This window comes from Thermobia domestica, chromosome 7, assembly GCF_964235325.1.
Source record: "Thermobia domestica chromosome 7, izTheDome1.hap1.1, whole genome shotgun sequence".
Classification (NCBI taxonomy): Eukaryota; Metazoa; Arthropoda; class Insecta; order Zygentoma; family Lepismatidae; genus Thermobia; species Thermobia domestica.
The window spans coordinates 179,855,701-179,875,932 of record NC_137460.1 but is presented as its reverse complement, the minus strand read 5'-3'; the positions used below and the strand labels follow the sequence as shown (position 1 = coordinate 179,875,932).

General features: G+C 35.6%; 1 protein-coding gene across 2 annotated transcripts in view; it reads left to right on the top strand.

Moving 5' to 3' along the window:
• LOC145690593 (uncharacterized) overlaps nucleotides 1-20,232 on the top strand; it is a 516,851-nt gene that overhangs the window by 330,408 nt on the left and 166,211 nt on the right. The window contains exon 1 of one of the 2 annotated variants that reach the window (XM_081765633.1): nucleotides 15,835-15,988. The exons of the other annotated variant lie outside the window; for it this stretch is intronic. The gene's annotated coding sequence lies outside the window, so the exon portion shown is untranslated. Of the gene's footprint in view, nucleotides 1-15,834; nucleotides 15,989-20,232 lie in introns of those variants that run through there. 2 annotated transcript variants of the gene reach the window in all.

Here is a 20,232-nt window from a genome sequence, read left to right as displayed (position 1 = left end):
TTACACAATGCACTATTCGTATTCACAGCTTGTGCCCCTCTGCAATGTCTTATTCAGATTAAGCTTTTCTTTTTGCCCCTCAGTAAACATTTGATTGATTTAATTCTCATACTCTCCACGGATGGAGCGCAGGAATGCCAGACTCGAAAATAGGTGTACATTTACTTTCCTGACAGATCATACCTGTGTGCGTGCAGAAATGCAAAAGCACAAGGTAACTTCCTATTTGTTTTGGAATCAACAAACCCATTTCACGTGTGCGAGAGAAATTTAGCACAGCGAGATCGGGTGTTTACTCACGGTCAGTTCGCAGCAGGAGTCCTTGGTAAAAGATTTGGCTATCTCGAAAACACTCGCAAAACCTTACAAATACAAAAGACTGCGCTTCAAAGAAAGTTTAGACACAGATGTTTCAATTTTCTTTTAGCATCTTTCTTCAGCAAAAGAGTCGGTTTATTGTATTCGAAAAAGGGAAGGGAAAAAGGGTGAATTTATATTTTATGTGGGGGGTAACGTTGTAAGTAGTATAAACAATACATACCGCTCTGTACTGAAGCACTTCCTTTAGCGGTATATCACTAGATCTATCCTGACCCTCATCCCACCTCACGTTGTAAAGTAGAAAGGGACAGAAGTATTCAACATGACTGCGCACTTGAGTTTCAGTTCACAATACGAAAACCAGTGAGCAAGTAAACAGTCTTTTGTAGGATCGTATTTTACTTCTTGAATTTATTTTTGAACATTTCTGTGAATTCAACAACAGAACGCAGTAGAAATACGGACTAGTTTTTACTCCAACCATTACTTTCGCTCCAACCCAGGGATGCCACATTTATGATTTCGTACTAGATTTAGTGATTTTACTATTGAACTAGTGATCTAGTACGTACTTTGGGTAAATAGGCACATTCTAGTGATTTTTTTGCATTTTTTTCCGATGCAGACAAATGAGAAGGAAATGGTTCTTAAAATAAAAGGAAGAAGTATATTGCAGTTCAAAACAAATGTAGAAACCTTAAATTATTTTTTCTTTTCCCTCTGACTGAATGAAACCCCTGCTGTGTAACGACCTTAGGTAAACAACGGCTATCTTTGGTCCGCTACCTCCTTTTGTTAGCCGACATGAGATGGGTTACTTTTTTTTTCTGGAAGAAAGTGAAGAAATAATTATCCAGTACATTTAGGTTTTGTCAGTCACACAGGCGCAGTCTGTACTTGTTTCCTTCCTAACGAATTTTAGCAACATAACATAAATGAAACATATGTACCAGAAAATAGAGGCAGTACAAACGAAAGTTTTCATCTGTGACACATTTGATGAGAAATATGGTTAGATGTCACGTGCAAGCAATCTAAACATGCCCTATCCTGTAATTCTGTTCGTATGTTTATGTAGGTGAGACTGAGAAATCAAGAAACAATAATAACTGGTTTTCTTCCAGGAGGAAAATCTAAATGTGAAGGGGTGTTACACTGGGACTGTAATTGCGTCCTTTGTACAAGATTAACAAGTAATAGCAATTTTTTAATTTATTTTAGTTCTTGGGGAGAGGAAGATGGAAGCGAACCCTCGTAAGGACCTCTGCAAGGAAACATGAATACTATCCGCCACTGTTTGTTACATTACACAAAATAGTTATATATATATATATATATATATATATATATATATATATATATATATATATATATATATATATATATATATATTGAGTTTTAGTCAGGGTTTTCATTCTGCAGGAGAGGGGGGGATAGTAATACCTGACGAACATTTTTTATTCTCAGAGTGTTGCAATGATAGCATTTCCTCCATTATAACTTGGCCAAGCTAGTTGCATTATATGTAAGGATTAAGTTAACCTAAAAAGCTTAAATTTCTATGGCTGTTTTACTCTGTACCCATGTTTCTCATTTTCGGTCTACGGGACTGTGTGTCCGGAAATTTTCGATGGCTTCCAAGTCGGAAAATAAGTGTATCAAAGGCATATATATTATATATATGGTTATATGAGGCATGGATCTACAGTTTAAAGTGAGATACCGGTAACAACTTCATGAGCTTCCACCGTAAATCGAACCAGAGTCTCCCGCGATCAAGGCGTATGTGTTAACCATACAGCCACGAGGAAATTCACATAAGCACACACACATATATATTGTTGAGTTGATTTTGACTTTACCGTCTCTTTCAGCAGCGAGGATATATGAAATGTAGACCTACTGATTAACGTGGAATCCGAACTACATGAGCTCGCGCCGGGAATTGAACCCTAGTCTTCCACGGCAAAGACGCGTACACTAGCCGCGGAGTTCACACACACACACACAATCAGAGTCCTCACACATCAAGGGTGAGAGCTGTGCCACTGAGTCACAGCGGCCACGGGGCTAGGTCGAGTCCACTTTACGTTCATAGTTTCTTAGTACATAAATGTTACGATTATGAAATAGATTTTCCTTAATGAGCTGCATAAAAACAAAAGCTTTCGAAATGCATTAAACAATTAGTTCGATTTGAGTGTGAACTTAAAGTTATATCAGAGTGTAAATACGGATACGCACCAAAGCTCGAAAACTTAATACATTATTTCTCCTATATAGTCAGCATGTATCAAGCAATCGTTCAGCTTTCATTTGAGAGGATGGAAATCGAAGGCCCCTGAACAACTATGTTACTAATGTGCGGAATGTATTAATCTCACTGTGAACTGCTTTGATGCCAAGTGGCCTAACTCCAAAATTGAAATTTTCCAGGAGTGAAAGTTGAAGTTCAATATCTCATGAACAATCCATATTTCTTTTATGTTGGGAACCAAAACCATAACTACTGTATGTAGTTCATTGTTTTATAATTTAGTGTTTACAAAAATCCTTTTAAAAAATACCTATTCATAGAAGTGAATGGTACTTATCTGTACTAGTTGTTGGCATCCAAGCAGTCCATTTATTGTATTACTAGCTTAATATACCCATTCTTCGCATGGGGGCTGAATTTGGAAGTCAACACCTGTGGAAGTATCACCATTCATTTCAGTGACCGCGAAAACTATGGATTTGACACTAGTATCAATCAATATGGGCTATTTATACATGTCTCTGTATTCCTGACCCGCTGAAACCCGGCCCGCATACAGTAGTAGCTGAATTTGCAAGTCATCGCTGATGGAAGTGTCACCATTGATCTCAGCGACCGTGAAAACTATGGATTTGACACTAATGTCGTCAATTTGGATTACTTTTACTACATGTCTCGCTAAACGCCCCCCTGAGACCCCCTGGTTCCAATTTTGACAAAAACGCTTCGCCTTAGACTGGGACCTGGACCAAGGTATCCGTGACCAAAATTTGGTAACTCTCGGTCAACTTGTCTGCTCCCCAGGTCGGTCCCAGTAAACGTCCCCCCCGAGACCCCCCTGGTTCGAAATTTAAAAAAAAACGCTTCGTCTTGATCTGGGGCCTGGACTAAGGTACCCGTGACCAAATTTTGGGAACTCTCGGTCCATTCGTCTGGTCCCCAGGTCGCACACAGACAGACAGACAAACACACAAACAAACTTTATTTTATTTATATTAGATAAGATATACTATGTAAAATAGTCTCGTATCATAATATGTGATTTACAACAAATGTTACATTATATTATCCGTAGCTCGTGATATGCTGCAACATATTAAAGCCTCAGAATAGTTGGGCAAGCGAATAATCCAGAAGTTACGTAACCCTATTGCGTTCATGGGAACGAAAACACAATAATTATAACTATGCTAAATTACTATAGACTACCAACTGCTCATTCAGAGAATTTATGAAGTTCACTTTATCGCAATAGTTTTATACAAACTAGATTTAGACTACGGATAATAGTTTTATACAAACTAAATAATAAATTATTATTATTATTATCATTATATTTGCAGTACAACCAAATACAACGACATTAACTATTAGTTCTAATTAACTGAATTGAGCTGAAAATTAAATCTTGATCTTTAAAGATTAACTATTAATTTTATGCGTTCTGTACCTTTCTGAAGGAATAAAAGCTGGAATTGGTTTCAAGGCTGTTTCTGAGTGAATACTTTCTTCAAAATAATATTAAAAATTATAGAAAGATTTTCGAGACATTCGAGTCGAGTCGAGATTTTTAAGAGCCGTCTCGACTCGACTCGTGTCTCGACTCGAAAATTCGAGTCGAGAAATGCGTTTGCCTCGACTCGTCTCGAATTTTACAAAGTGTGTCTCGACTCGATTCTCGACTCGAATTCGAGTCGAGTCGAGTCGAGATTCGAGACATGTCTCGACTCGAGCGCATCCCTAGTCGTGTTTTATAGTACAAGCAATGGATGATAACAGCTTAATAAATGATTGTACGTAAATCTTGTTTGAAAATACGATTGTACATGGTTGTGCATTTTGCATTATTATTGAAGTACTGCAACTAACTTACTGCAAAACGCATGATAAATTCGTACAGTAATATTGTCACATACGGATTTACTATGTATGAAAACGAAAATAGTTTAACACATGATTAACCTCCTTTGTGCCAATAATTCTAAAATTAACGTTTGTCACGTTCAACACTTATCTTCGCAGTAGCTTTCCAACCAATTAGCTGGAAGTCCATACTTATAGAACATTCTGTAGGTAAATACATTTCTTTGGACAGTTTGACGACTCCAAACTAAGTTTTGAAAAGTATAGTATTGTTAATTTTATTATTATCGCCACATAGAAGATCAACCATATTTTAAACTATTTTTGTTTTCATACAGAGTAAAACAGTGTGTAACATTACAGTAAGAATGCATAATGCATTTTGCAGTCTGTTGCAGCACTTCACTAATGGTGCACTATACGTACAATCTAGATCCTGCATATGTAAAATCCATATATTGAAACATGGTAATACGCAGTGGCGGCTAATGTTAGTGTTGCAGCGTTGCCTAACGACCAAAATATTTCAAGAAAAAAATAATCTGTAGTAGTAAAGAACAGGAAAAAATATTTCTAATACTCTCATATATACTTTAAATAACATATTTTTTACTTCTGTAACTGTCCGTTCCGTTAATCTATTTTAAAAAGCGAAAAACACTCCTTCACAGAGTCTCTAATTTATATTGTGTTGCAGCGAGCATACAACGACCAGATTCCTTTAGCGCGGCAATTGGAACGAATGTTAAGTCTCATTTCCCCTATCTCAGAAGTTAAAGGGACTGGTCGTTGCAGTGCTCTTGCAACACAGCACGGTTTCCAGTGAACGAGAAGGCTTTTCGCGCTAAATAAGATTTCTGAATTTTCTTTCACTAGCAATTAACAAATGGAATTTGCTTTTATGCATTCGTATTTTTAAATTACGGTACTATTTTGAAGGAAACAAATATAATGAATACTAAAATAAATAAAAAAAAAGAAAGAAAGAAAGAAAAAGTGATTGCAGAATTACAAAATAAGAATGAAAATATGTAGTAGAGAAGAAAACAAATTAAACACGCATTTACAAGTTAACTCAGCTTATATAGATAATGAAGGCTTCTTGTACAGTATTAATAAGTCAATATATAGAATCCCATCTTTGTGGATAGTATTTTAGTATATACTTATTTCTTTTATAAAATAAGTGTATCTTATACACTTGATAACTTTCCACATAAAACTGTTTGATGGGAAACGACACATGGAATTTGCCACTAGTTAGCAATGCTCAGGGGCGCAGCCACGAGGGGGGTTCACAGAGTCCGGACCTCCCCAAAATTTCGAAACTCGACTAACATTTAAAGACTTTCCTAACAAACTATACTTGTTTAACAGAGAAATTATTGATGTAGGCTAAGTATTTTATTTTTCGCCTCATCATCTACTCTTTCTTTTCTTATGAAACAATTATTCTATCATTTTTTCTTAAAATATAGATGACAGTAATTAAGAATTACTTACTTATCGTCTTTTCGGGTGCAGAATAAGACAGGTTCGATATTGGACCTCCTCAAATACTTTGGACCTCTCCCAGCAAACATTTCTGGGTGTAAAACTGGCAATGATGTTCTTTGACTTTTGCTTCTGTCAATGCTGATCCTACATCTGGCGGGTTTCAAACTTTACTTTCCACAATGCATGACATTGATAAGCGTTGTTTCAACTCATGTGGAAGCATATTGTGTTCATCGTACATTGCTTAATAACTAACACGGATGATTTGGAATATAGATTTTCTTTTACGTACGTGTGTGTGTGTGTGTTAATGTATTATATGTAACATTCGCAATTTATATACTGGTACCTCTTTTGTATCAGCTGTTTTATTTAATCAGCTGTTTTGGTTTTTAGTTATTAGATATAATTGTATTGTGTGTGCTCTAATTCTGTAAATAACCTACAAGTTCTGAACGAATTCTATACCATGACTTCTGTAAATAAGTTAAAATAATAATAATAATAATAATAATAATAATAATAATAATAATAATAATAATAATAATAATAATAATAATAATAATAATAATAATAAAGAATTTGGCCAGCTTTCAACTGAGGAAAAATGTGCAATTAAGGCTTAGACAAAACACGCAAAGGGCAATTCAGGGAAATGTTCGAAAAAAAAATCCGGTTTAAATTCACAGGACATCTTATGCCAGTAATGTTGTTTGCACTAGATATATTTCCATAATTTATTTTTAATTTTTCTAGATAAACTGTGAATAAAGTGTGTTCAATTTACATTTTTTTATAACATTAATCTGCCACGAACTGTCTTCAGTCTACGCTGCAGAGGAATCCGGATCACTATCCGGGACTGGGTTTGCTAGAACGAATTGTTCGTAATAATCTAGAAAAATTATTCAGTGAATCTACAAAGCCTCTGAAATTTTTAATAACTGTACCTATGACATCAGCAAAAGAAGAAAGTTTTTTTTTTTTTTTTTTTTTACACATCGAAAAGAATTGACACTTTTAAGAAAATGAATGTCCCAAGAAAGGTTATCACCATTGGTTATGCTTTCCATTGAAAAAGACCTGACAATAAGAATACCAGAGTTCAATCAGCATGTATCAGGCAGATTTGCTCCAATCAAAGAGAGGAGAATAAACTTACTAATTAAATAAGGTGACTAATCGAATAAAATGTTCCGCATTATTATTTTTCTTTAAAAAAACAGAATGTTATTTAACTTCACGAGTCCACTAAATATCTTCTGTCTCCGATCGTTAGTACTGCAACACCCGAAACCACAATCCACCGACCGCCACTGGTAATACGTATGCGATATAGGTAAAAATCCGTATATTTCATATGGACAAACTATAAGCTACATACATCCAATCCATAGTTACGTATGACCAACCTGTATGCGACATGTGTATAAGCTATATGCTGCATGCAGACAGTCTGTAAGCTACATATGTGAACTCTGTGTGGTGTATACGGATATTCTGTCAGCTGTATCTGGACAAACTGTATGCGACATAAGGAAAATCTGTATAATACATACGTACAATGCGTACACTGTATCTAGTCGTACGTACGGGGCATAAGTACAATATAGATTTTGTCTCGGGGTTGAGCACAAGAAACATACGTATAATCTATATACTGCCTACGTCCAATCCGAAAAAGGCAGCACGTATGCGATATACGCAAAATCCGTATATTTCATACAGACTACCTATAAGCTAATTCCGGATTTGCCTTTCCATTTAAAATTAGATTTGTCTTTCTAGTTATTGATTTTAGCAACATGAGCGCTGAATCACCTGCTGATTTGGACGTTAGGTCTTTTAAATGTTGAGGCGACAGTCCGTCTATCCCTGAAGCCGAACCGCAGGGGAAAATATGGATGGCCTTAATACATCATCCCATTACTTTTAAGCATGGGTCTAATTCATTTGGAGGATCTGGTATTATTTGAACTCTAAATGGTGAGGGATATTTTCCATGCAGGCGTTTGTATGTTTCCTCATTTGTAGGAGCCAAGGTATCATCTGAGGCTAGTAATCTCAAAGCCCCTTTTGTATCAAACTCATAAATTTTGGATATTATTCTATTTGTTAAATCAATATTACGTTTTCTACTAGGAGCGGGAGGAGTGTCTATAGAGGAGGTTTCGTTTAGATTTTGTTTTATGATGTTTGTGACAGATGAGCTACAATTTCTGGGTAGACATAAATTGTAAAAAGAGAATAATAATAATTTCTTCCAAGAAACAAAATCATTCTTGTCGATGCATTCCTTTACTACGAGGGTCACTACGAAAGTTTTGAGATGTGAAATAACTTACATACTTAAAATCAATTTAACACTTACATTTTCTCAAAGTATTCACCTTTATACTGTACACACTTTTGCATCCTCGAAAACCACTTTTGGAAGCAGTGGTGCCAGTCTTTTTCTTCAAGTGTTGAAAGTTCATTCTTGTAAGCCACTACAGCTTCTTCAGGGCTGCAAAATCTCTTCCCACGCATGCGATCTTTGATCCTGGGGAACAGAAAAAATCACACGGGGCCAGGTCAGGGCTATACGGCGGATGAGTCATAAGTTTGACCTACGTAGATTCTAAAAACTGAATTGTGATGTTGGCCGTGTGTGCAGACGCGTTGTCATGATGAAGCAGGATCCCACGCAATCCAGTTCTTGGACCCCGTTCCCGAAGCTTCTGGAACACTTTTGTTAGGCAAACAGTGGTGTACCACTGCGCAGTAACAGTCCTTTGTTCTTCAAGTGGAACAGTTGCAACATGGCCAGATTTGGAGAAGAAAGTTGCGACCATCTTCTTCCCCACACTTCGCGGTCGCTTCACTTTCGTGGGTGGATTTTCGTCTGGAAAGATCCAAACTGTAGACTGGTGTTTATTTTCAGGGTCAAATTGATAGACCCAAGTCTCATCACCAGTAACAATGTCAGATACGCGTCGAGAATTGCCTCCATCGAATCTTGCAAGCTTTTCTTCACACCATTCCACACGCATTCGCTTCTGCTGTTCAGTCAAAGCGTGAGGCACCCAACGAGATGAAACCTTCCTGAGCCGAAGATGATCATGAATAACTTTTGTTACTGCTGGTGATCCAATGTTCACTGTAGATTCAATGTCCTTGAAAGTTTTCGAGGATTTTCTCGAATCATTTGTTCCACAGCGACAATGTTTTCACCTGACACAGCTGTTGCCGGACGTCCAGCTCTCTCTTCATCTTTAAGCGATGTCCGTCCTCTTCTGAATTCACCAAACCACCGAAAAATTGTAGCACGGGAAGGAGCAAGGTCCCCAAATGCCCCCTGCAAACGGTCAAGGCTTTGTGTCTCGTTCAAACCACTTTTGAAATCGTAAAGGATCATTGCCCGAAAATGTTCCCTTTCGAGCTCGATTCTAGACAGACGAATACTGCTCACATCAACAAATAAGTGAAGGCGATACGGCCACGCCGATAAGCGAGGCGAGTTGAAACTTGCTTTTCTTTTTCGCTCTGGATACCACTACCGAATGCAATTGTTGGAATTCAAATACTGTGCCACAACAATGCGTATCTCAAAACTTTCGTAGTGACCCTCGTACAGATGAGAGTTTTCTTGCAGCTACATTTCTAGCTCCTCTTGGGATTCGTTTAATCAGCCAAGTGCTTGATTTTAATTTAGTGAGCTCGTGAACAAAATCCTCCGTATTGGTTATAGGTATTTCCTGTGTGGCATATTTTCGAGTTTTATGTATGCTCAAACCCTGTTTTGTTGGAAATTCCTTGCCACATTCCGAACATGTTTGAGCTTCGATTTTAATAGACAAAGGTATGTTTTTAGAAATAATCACAGTATTATTTTCCATATGAAACAATAGAGGTACACTGAGAGAAAAAAATGTAGGTGGCATACTTAAAAACCTAGGTTACATTCGTAATTCCTGTAGTTTTTGGACTTAACGTACAACGTACGGTGTATATAACATCCTGCAGCAAACGTATAGCTGAAAGAGTATGTGTTATACGTACTGTTCGTATAAGTGTAATGACGTCAGTCATGTGACGTCATCTGCAGTAACAAGTATATACGGAGGTAAAATCTAGCTTTGTGACGTCAGGACCGTATGTAGCACGTGGGTTAATAATGATGACACACACTGACTAACAGGACGAAGCATAATTTCAAGAAGTATGCAATATACGTTCCGTACGTATGTTTCTTGCGTTCAATCCCGAGATAGCATCTATATTGTGCTTATGCCCCGTACGTATGACTAGATACAGTATACGCATTATACGAATGTATTATACAGATTTTCCTTATGTCGCATACAGTTTGTCCGGATACAGCATACAGAATATCCGTATACACCACACAGAGTGCACATATGTAGCTTACAGACTGTCCGCATGCAGTATATTGATTATACGTATGTCGTGCACAGGTTGGTCATATGTAATGTACGAATTGGATGCATAATCGAATAAAATCGAATAAGTAATGGGATGATGTATTAAGGCCATCCATATTTTCCCCTGCGGTTCGGCTTCAGGGATAGACGGACTGTCGCCTCAACATTTAAAAGACCTAACGTCCAAATCAGCAGGTGATTCAGCGCTCATGTTGCTAAAATCAATAACTAGAAAGACAAATCTAATTTTAAATGGAAAGGCAAATCCGGATATGTGTAAAATATTTTTACGGAGCAAATTTATGTGCCTTACGAAAGAAAGATGGTGGAATCGGGCCAATAACGGTAGGTTGTGTTTTTAGAAGACTGGCTTCAAAGATTGCTGTTTCATTGGTCTACAATCATTGTACTAACTATTTACAACCTCGTCAATTGGGATTTGCCACAAAAAAGGGCAATGAGACCATCATCCACGCTACCAGAACATTCATAAAAGCAAATGTAGATTCGAACAAGGTAGTCCTCAAAATAGATTACAAAAATGCTTTTAACTCAGTGGAAAGAGACTCCATGTTAAAGGAAGTAAAACTAATTCTACCTCAACTATATCCATATTTCTGGCAGAGCTATTCTAGCCCATCATTGTTATTTTATGGAAATAGAACTATTTCATCACAAGTAGGATGTCAACTCTGCTGGACCGATGATTTTTAGCATAGCAATCCACCCAATAGTGCGCTCGCTTTCTTCTGAAATAAATTTATTTTATCTAGATGATGGCACATTAGGGGGGTCACCAGATACGGTTATACAAGTTCTAAATTTCTTATTGACCGAATCTAAGAAGATAGGTCTGCAAGTTAATCCTTCTAAATCTGAACTGTTCTTCACGTCGGGTAAATCAGATCCAATTATAGAAGCCCAGTTTCAGAATTTGTTGCCTGGAATTCGGACAATACAGGCTCGCGAGCTGTCGTTATTGGGAGCACCACTACTTGAGGATGGCTATGAAAGTTATTTTGAAGACCATTTGAACAGTTTAAAAATGATGACAGATAGATTAAAGGGAAGGGGATGCCTTCTTCCTCCTAAAAAATTGTCTGGGTGTCCCCAAATTAACTTACTTTTTGCGTACCACTCCCACATGGCTTCTCCCATCAAAGATTCTTCAATTGGATGGCTCCTGAAAACATCTTTACAATCAATAATAAATCAAGTTTTGGATGAAAGTCATGGGCTCAGGCAAGTTTGCCAATACGGTTCGGAGGTTTGGGTGTTCGAAGAGCATCCGATTTGAGCCTTCCTGCGTTTCTATCTTCTTGCTGTGAGGTGTTGTCACTAGTCTCCAACATTTTGAAAATTTCAGTTGACGAAGTGAAAATCCCTCATCTGTCGGAAGCATTGGAATTATGGAAAGGCATCTATAATAATGCCATTCCGGAGGCCAAGGAATCACAAAGAAAATAGAATGAAATCCTACTAAACGAGATAGCTGGAAAGGAGGTAATTTCACAAAATACATTTGACGTTACTCGCCTAAAAGCACTTCAGGAAAAAGAGTCTGGCGCCTCGTTACAAGCTACACCAAAAAAAAATCGGAACTTTTTTAGATGATAATATTTTCAAAATATGTGTAGCATTACGCTTGGGACTAAATGTTTGCCACCCATTCACATGTACGTGCCAAGATGGAGTGGGCGAGAAAGGCTTACATGCTTTGAGCTGCATTAGAAGTGGTGGTAGAATCACACGTCACACGGAATTAAACCAAATAATCAAACGAGCACTCGCCAGCATTGATGTTCCTAGCATCATAGAGCCACAAGAACTGTTTCGAAATGATGGTAAACGACTGGACGGAGTAACTTTAATCCCTTGGAAAACGGGCCAGAGTCTTGTATGGGATGTAACATGTTTTGATACTTTCGCTCCTTCATACATAACACTAACTTGTGAGGTAGCAGGAAATGCAGCAGAAGCAGCCGTTAAACGGAAACATACAAAGTACTCCAGACTTAAAGAAGATCATATTTTTGTTGCCTTTGCTACAGAAACGATGGGGGATTTTAGCAAAAAAGCTAGTGAATTTTTGAATGAATTAGAATCAACTTTAATTAAGAAGTTTGGCAACCCAAGAAGCAAACACTATTTACTACAACGAATAAGCCTAGCAATACAGAGAGGAAATGCAGTCAGCATTTTAAAATCCTTCCCATCAACACAAGAGCTGGATGAAATATTTTTACTTAAAATAAGTAGTATAAACAGTACTGTGGAAACCCATGGTTGTAAAACCATGGTGATGGACATCGAATTTTTTTTTAATCTGTAATCTACATTAGACGTACAGATCTATTATAATTTCGTTTATTACTTTTATGTTTCTATTAGTTAAGGCCAACAACAACTGTGCAGGAAAGGCAACTTAGATGGCGCAACCCAATGGTAATCCTGAGTATGTTAATGGTAAAACTACTGATATCTGTCCAGATGAGAACATTAAAATATATTTCGTGAAGTAAGTACCATTAGTCAAAAAATATAAGCAATGATATGGTTAAGGAAGAATTACTCTAAAAAGAGGTTTCTAAAATTAAATTGCTTTACGTAAATGAAGTCAGTTGAAATCATTAGAGTAAATCATAAAAAATTGTAGATTGTTTAAAAAAAGGCTACGTTTATATATTTAAAATAGTATGAACTGAATATTTTATTATTAAATATAATAGTTTTATTTAGTAACATTGTTTTACATTTTTCTCCTTCCTTGAGAACGAAACATGTTTTTGAGTATCCATTTTGTCATTTTTGTGGAACAAATAAAAGCAATTTTCATCTCCAATTTTCGAAAACAAGCATATAGTCAATGTTTTTGTTCTTTTCATTCTTAGGAGAGCTAACCACAGAAGATGCTCTAAATTTGCTTCAGGTGTCGAGATTCAGATAATGATCCAGATTTTCTGGATGACGACTCCAGTAACTCTATCAGTGAAGATAGCGATGGCGGTGTTGCAAAAGACGAAAATAGTAAGCAATAAATTAACTCGTTATATATTCTAAAGAATTGAATTTTCTACACAAAATTATTTGGCCAATCACAGGCGGGTTCATTTAGAAGATTTCGCACTACAGGTAATTGACGTGGCCAAATTTTGAAATGGTTCTCCGTCATTTATTTGAATTGTACAATTTTTTTCTTGGTTGAACAAAAATAGACAAAAATTGGACAAAATTCTGAGCTGGTTAGGACTCGAATTTGAACATGTCGCACTGCAACTAAATGGACCCGCCTGTGATTGGCCAAATAACCTCTTGTAGATAATTCAGTTCTTTAGAACGAATAACGAGTGAAACAATTTATTGCCTGCCATTTTCTTCTGTTGCAACACCGCCATCGCTATCTTCATTGCTAGAGTTATTGGAATCATTATTCATAAAATCTGGATCCTTATCTGAATCGTCGATATCTGAACCATTAAGCAAATTTAGAACATCTGTGGTTAGCTCTCCTAAGAATGAAAAGAACGAAACCATTGATGATATGCCTGCAATATTTGTTATATCAATGATTAGCACAATAGTAGAAACTAGTGTAGTTACAAATTTTCCTATATTTTCTAATAATGAAAAGGAAATAATACTGTCGTTAATAATGGATATTTTGCTTCTTTCAATGCGTTTATATCGTGTTTAGTTTCTAACGTGTTCAATTTTGCAGCAAAACAAACCTAAAATAAATAAATAAATAAATAAATAAATATAGAGAAACAACTATGAAATATAAAACCAGTGTACACAATTGTGAACATTAAAAATAACTTCTCAATATTTTTTGTTACCCAGAGATAAAGCAAAGCTAATAATTGCCAACAACTCTCTGAAACTTTAATTATTTATCACTACAGAAACCATAAAAAATAAAAAGCAGTAAAAGCATAATGGAATTTTTCACTTGGAGTACCATATCTGTGATTTTGATAATTTCACATATCCAAATTTACTAATCTTATAAGCATAATTTACAGAAATAATGCTTAATGCTTTTTATTCCAGAACCGTGTGTATGTGTTCAATGTGTTAATATATTTTCTGACAAAGAAAAAAAAAAGATCAACAAAGGCTGTTACCAATGCCACAAACACTGGAAATCAACTGCCAATTGCATTTACGTGTAACAATGAAAAGTTCGGATTTCTCCTCTCTCTACAGCTTCCACTTAGAAGGATTTTTTTTTTTTTTTGGCCTCACTTTGTATTAAAAAGGCAGGCAAAACTGTTTGTGCTATTCCAAGATGCCAAAATCAAGAGTATTAAGCAATCTCAGGGACTAAGAGAATTCTTAGCTGGCCAAAAGGCGGTAATATATTTTGTACTATTTGTTCTTAATTCAATAAATATGAAGTCTGCTGTGCAGGTACACGTTTCTTCTTCGAATCACCGCTTAAGGACAACTGCACAAAATGAGGTATTATCTTGTATTGATGTAATTCTTAGTGGTAAAATGAAAAGTTTCATATACATTTTTAAGTTTGTGTAATAAAAACAAGTAAAATAAAACACATATGTAATAGAAATGGGTAAAAATTAAGTATAATTCAAAGAACAGCATATTAAGGCATAATTTAGGAAAAAGCATAATGAAACATAATGTAAGGGAAAATAAACCATAATATAGCTGTATAAAGCATAAAGTTGGTTGCCTTATTTATCACAAAAAAAAAAAAAAAACATTGATTGTAGCAATATGAAACTATGGGCAAAAAAATACTAACTTTCCGACTTATGAAAGTGTGTTCCACCAACACCTGTCATCTCTAACAATTGGATGGCGGCTACCGCTTGCACTCGAGCTTACCAGAAAGAAACGTATTTGATGTTTAGACATCCATGCGTGTGTACACCAGGAATTAATTAATTGAGCAGATTTAAAGAAACTATCAGTAAAAATATATCAATTTGTGTTCACAAATATGGACATAGGGACCGAAGGGGTCATATATATATATATATATATATATATATATATATATATATATATATAGAGAGAGAGAGAGAGAGAGAGAGAGAGAGAGAGAGAGAGAGAGAGAGAGAAATTATAAAAATATCGAAATTTTATGGCATTTTTATTTTATTTTTACTGATTATTAATTTGAAAGCAATAACTATTTATGATCATCTATTAATTTTCCATTTTCATAATTTAATTCATTAACAAAGGTATAGCTGTTAGAATATTAGTTTTGTTGTCATTAATAGTCACAAAGAAACATCATAAGGGAAATTCATACGCACAGAGAGGCGAAACACAAACATGCAAATGTGTTGAGAATAACAGATTCAGTGATAAGTTTAAACGACTTGCGCTAAGGGATGATTTGCATGTGAAAGTTCAATAAAAACACGCACACATTTGTTAGCAACAAAAAGACGTCTCACTTGTTAGGGTGCGCAGACCGATCAATGAAACAAACCTGTGGCTCCTCACAGCGTCAAGAGGCATAACCTTTGAATCTACAGACCCTGGATATTGTTCAGATAGCTGAGTTCACATAAATTTTAGCAGAGAAAAAACTACGAAGATCACATCATCAACATCTATTTAAGATCTTACAATTTGAGAATACCAGGCAAGTGATTATATTATAAAGTTTACTAAACTTGTTTTGCATGTACAACAGAAAACTCTCAGATTTTGACGCAGACATTAGGCATCTATTTTCACTTTTTTTTTTTTTTTTTTTTGCATGTATGTACACACAATTTCGCCTTGATTTAAATTGTCTTGTATTATATACCAAAGGGTCTTCAAATCTATCTACTATTTATTTCACGTCGTACTCTTCCCGTCAACCTAAATGAGACGGTGGGAAATGAAATGAATGGTAAAATAAAATTATAACAAAATCCTAGAAGTGATTCAAAAACGCGAAACATTGGTTTTGCGGCCGCCAGTCTAATTCTTAAATTCTTTGACCATGACAACCGAAAAGCAGTGCACATGAATTTGTTTCAGAATCAGTGTATTACCAGTAGACCTGTACTTTAGCAGGACCACAAAGGCCTGGACCAATTGCGGCGTGTTTTGAAAATCGTGATCAACGTATGGTATGCGAAAAAAAGAGACTATTTAAGAACAATAAATTTAAGTGAGTTCTATACTGAATACAATGTAGGTACCACAACGTTACTGACAAAACTATATACAAACAAATAAGAAAGGGGGAAAAACTTTCTTTGCCCAGGAGCGTAAAATACCTGAAGACGGGCTTGTTCCCAGGGATGAGCAAGTACTCTCCAAGGCGGTGGTTCTCAATCATTTTTGACTGACAACACACTGTACTGAAGTCCAGAACGACGTGACACACTTGTATGATATTTTTATTATAACTAATAATAATAATAATAATAATAATAATAATAATAATAATAATAATAATAATAATAATAATAATAATAATACCTATTATAATAGTGAAGCCTGTTAGTTCTTATAATGACTATATAGCAGACTGAGCATCATTGCTACCGCTAGAGGTGTTGACTGGTACAGTCTGTCTCGATTTTAACTAATTATTAATTCATTCTTCATGATTTTTAAATTCTAAAATTTCCCGACACATCTTAGAGGACGGCGTGACTCACTCCTATGTCGCAACACATCGGTTGAGAACCATTGCTCCAAGGTGTACATACGCTCTTGCGGGAGCTCATGTAGTTAGAATTTCACGTTAAGCTTCACGTTCACGACTAATATAGTCTCGCTCCTGAAAGGGACCTTAAATCACATTCCAATCAACCAACTCTTGAGCACTCTTAGGGCTTCTGGTAAAAGTAATACGTTAGATGCTTGATAACAGGAAAATGAAATACAAACCGAGTTGGAAGCGAGAGAGAACTGAACTTTATCTCGGTCACTGTATCACTGAACCTCTTACTCTTTATTTTCTTTCTCTATAAATATTCCAATGTTTTGATATGTAACATTTTGGCTCGGCTTTACACTTCTGAAAACAAGAATGGAAAAGGTAGCACCCAGGGCCTTAAACGAAGTATCAGTTTGGCATAAGTCTGATGTCTCATTAAACTAAGGGAAGTTCAATTCATCGGAAGGTTTCAACTACGTCACTAACGAATGCAGAATATTTGTTTAGAAGGAGGAGATTGCTTTCTGTACAATGAATGAGGGTCAGTTTACGAAATAGAAAATTTTCATGAAAATAATGTAAAGTAGTCATACATGGCTATAATACATATATACATATACATATACGTACCAAATTTCACAATAGTAAATCCCCACGTTAAGCGGGTTTGCATATCCAGGCTCCTAACTATGAAAACATTTAGGATCACTCCAACCCCAATCATTTCACAGATTCAACCTGTTGCATATAAGTTATTAGAACGTAAAATTGAATGTAGTTTATACGAAAAAGACCTTTATGCATTGCAAGACCTGTAACGCCCAAATATTCACCACAAACTTATAGTGGTATCGACATAAAAAAAAAAAAAAAAAAATGTGGAGCAGGAAACTACTTTACACAAAAGTCTAAAGAAGTTCAGTGAAGACGTACGAACTGGTCGAGCGGTTTGGGTCAACAGTCTATCAATCGTAAGTTTGTGTTCACACCCTGTAGGAAGTATTCGTTTTGTTTTGTTTTTTCTTAAAAATGTGTTCCTTATTCTCATCAGAGGACTGAAAACATTTCTTTGAATAAATCTTTGGCAACTACGTTTCTCTCAAATTCGATTAGAAGGGAACATTATATGAATTGCAAATCTAAAATCCAAAACTGAAAACAAAAAATTAAGTATGTTCAATATTTCATTATTATCCTTTGATTTGTAATGAAAAAGGGGCCGCGGTGGCTTAGTGGTAGAGCGTTCACCTCTGGTTCTAGGGGTCCCGGCTTCGATCCCAGCCCCCGCCAAGTGAACTTTGTGGTGGACAAACACCGTGTGCGTGGGTTTTCTCGGGGTTCTCCCGTTTCCATCCACTTTCTTCATTTCACCATCTTTCATTCATTACTCATCATCACCGTCTCCTTTAGCCTAACCGGCATAACCGTGGGACGTAAAACTCAAAGATTTCATTTCATTTTTTTGTAATGAAAAACTAATTATAAGCATTGATGATTTCAGAAGATTTTCCCCGGGTAATGGTCAATATATGAATGAGAGGAAATTGATAGAACATTATTAGTCCACTTTGAGCATGATCGAAGATATGGCCACGAATTTATGTCGACATTGTATCAAATTTTCTCCCACAGGTCTAGCCCTGAAACCACCACTGTTTCAAAGGTTTCCTTAACAAATATCTAGGTAAAATATTACATTTATTTCTCGTTATACGTTCTGAAATGACAAAATCATAATTTTAAAGATAATTATAATACGAGAAGCATAAAGGTTTATAGAACTAATGAAGTAAATAGTATTGTGTAAGTTATCGGTTTCTAACCGGATTAAAACTAGAATATTCGTTTGCATCGCACTTTGTAAAGTAAATCCCCTCTATGTATAATTCTTACTGGAAAGCATGTTTAACTCCAATTATTTAATCAATATTTTTAATAATATATTTTTATTGTAATATTTTTACTATTCAATGTTGTATACACTTCATTTTCCAAAGCAAAACCTCGCAAATGTATAGTGGGCTAGTGAATATTATCAAATAAATTATCATTTAGTTTACGTAAGTACTGCATCGCCTGATTTGAAACTTCGTACTTTAACTAATAATAATAATAATAATAATAATAATAATAATAATAATAATAATAATAATAATAATAATAATAATAATAATCTAATAATCTCAGAAATTACAAATGCCTTAGACACTTTGTTTCTTGTCTTTAAGTTAACTGATTCACTGAACGTATCTGAGTAAGTTGTCTTTATTTTCTACTCGGCTATACACGTTTTACAATCATTTCGTTTAAGCCTGAACGACAGGAACACGAATGCAAAAACGTTTAGGTCAATTAAATTTCCCCCACCAGCAATCGAACTGGGTACCCCGTACACCAAAGGCACACGTGCTAACCACTAGACCAGCGGTAAGAACGAATGAAACCTGTTTTGAAGTGTCTGAAATTTATACCTATTTCGCCCTGATGTCATATGTCTATTGATGATTTTATGTTTACTGTATTCGGTACTTTGAGGAACGATATATGTTATTTATATAGGTTCTATTACGTATTCGTCCATAAATACTATATAAATTATCAGAATTATTCATGATCTTTCATGGAAATTCGCTGGTGCATGCACAGTAGACGGACAGTGTAATTGGAAGGTGTGTTCCACAGAGATTATGTATTTCGCCGAATTTATTTAATAGCTATATAGAATAGATAGCGAAAACGAGTCAACCAAATGAAGATGGAATTTCGGTAGGAGATGAAATGATGAGGTGTATACGGTTTGGGGTTGATATAGATGCTGTTGCAGAATCTAAAAAGGAAATTAATAAGATGTAGAAAACTTGAGAAAGGCTTCTGAAAAATATGGGATGAAAAGAAATGTTAGAAAGACAAAATCCATGGTGATTGAAATGAAGCGATCGGTGTCAAATATAGAAGTAGGAGCGGGAGGAAAGAACAAATGACTAGTTTTAGATATCTGAGTAGTATTATTAGTGATGATATGATATGCGAACGTGAAATGATAGCAAGGATAGAAATGGCGAAAGAAGCCTTTAGGATGAAGAAAATACTATTTTGTGGGACCTTGAATAGAGTTGAAAAAATACTCATAATATGTTTCGTGTACTCTATTTTACTGTATTTATAAGGCAGAATCATGGACATTATGCAAAAAATGATGAGAAACTATTAAAGGCTTTCGAAATATG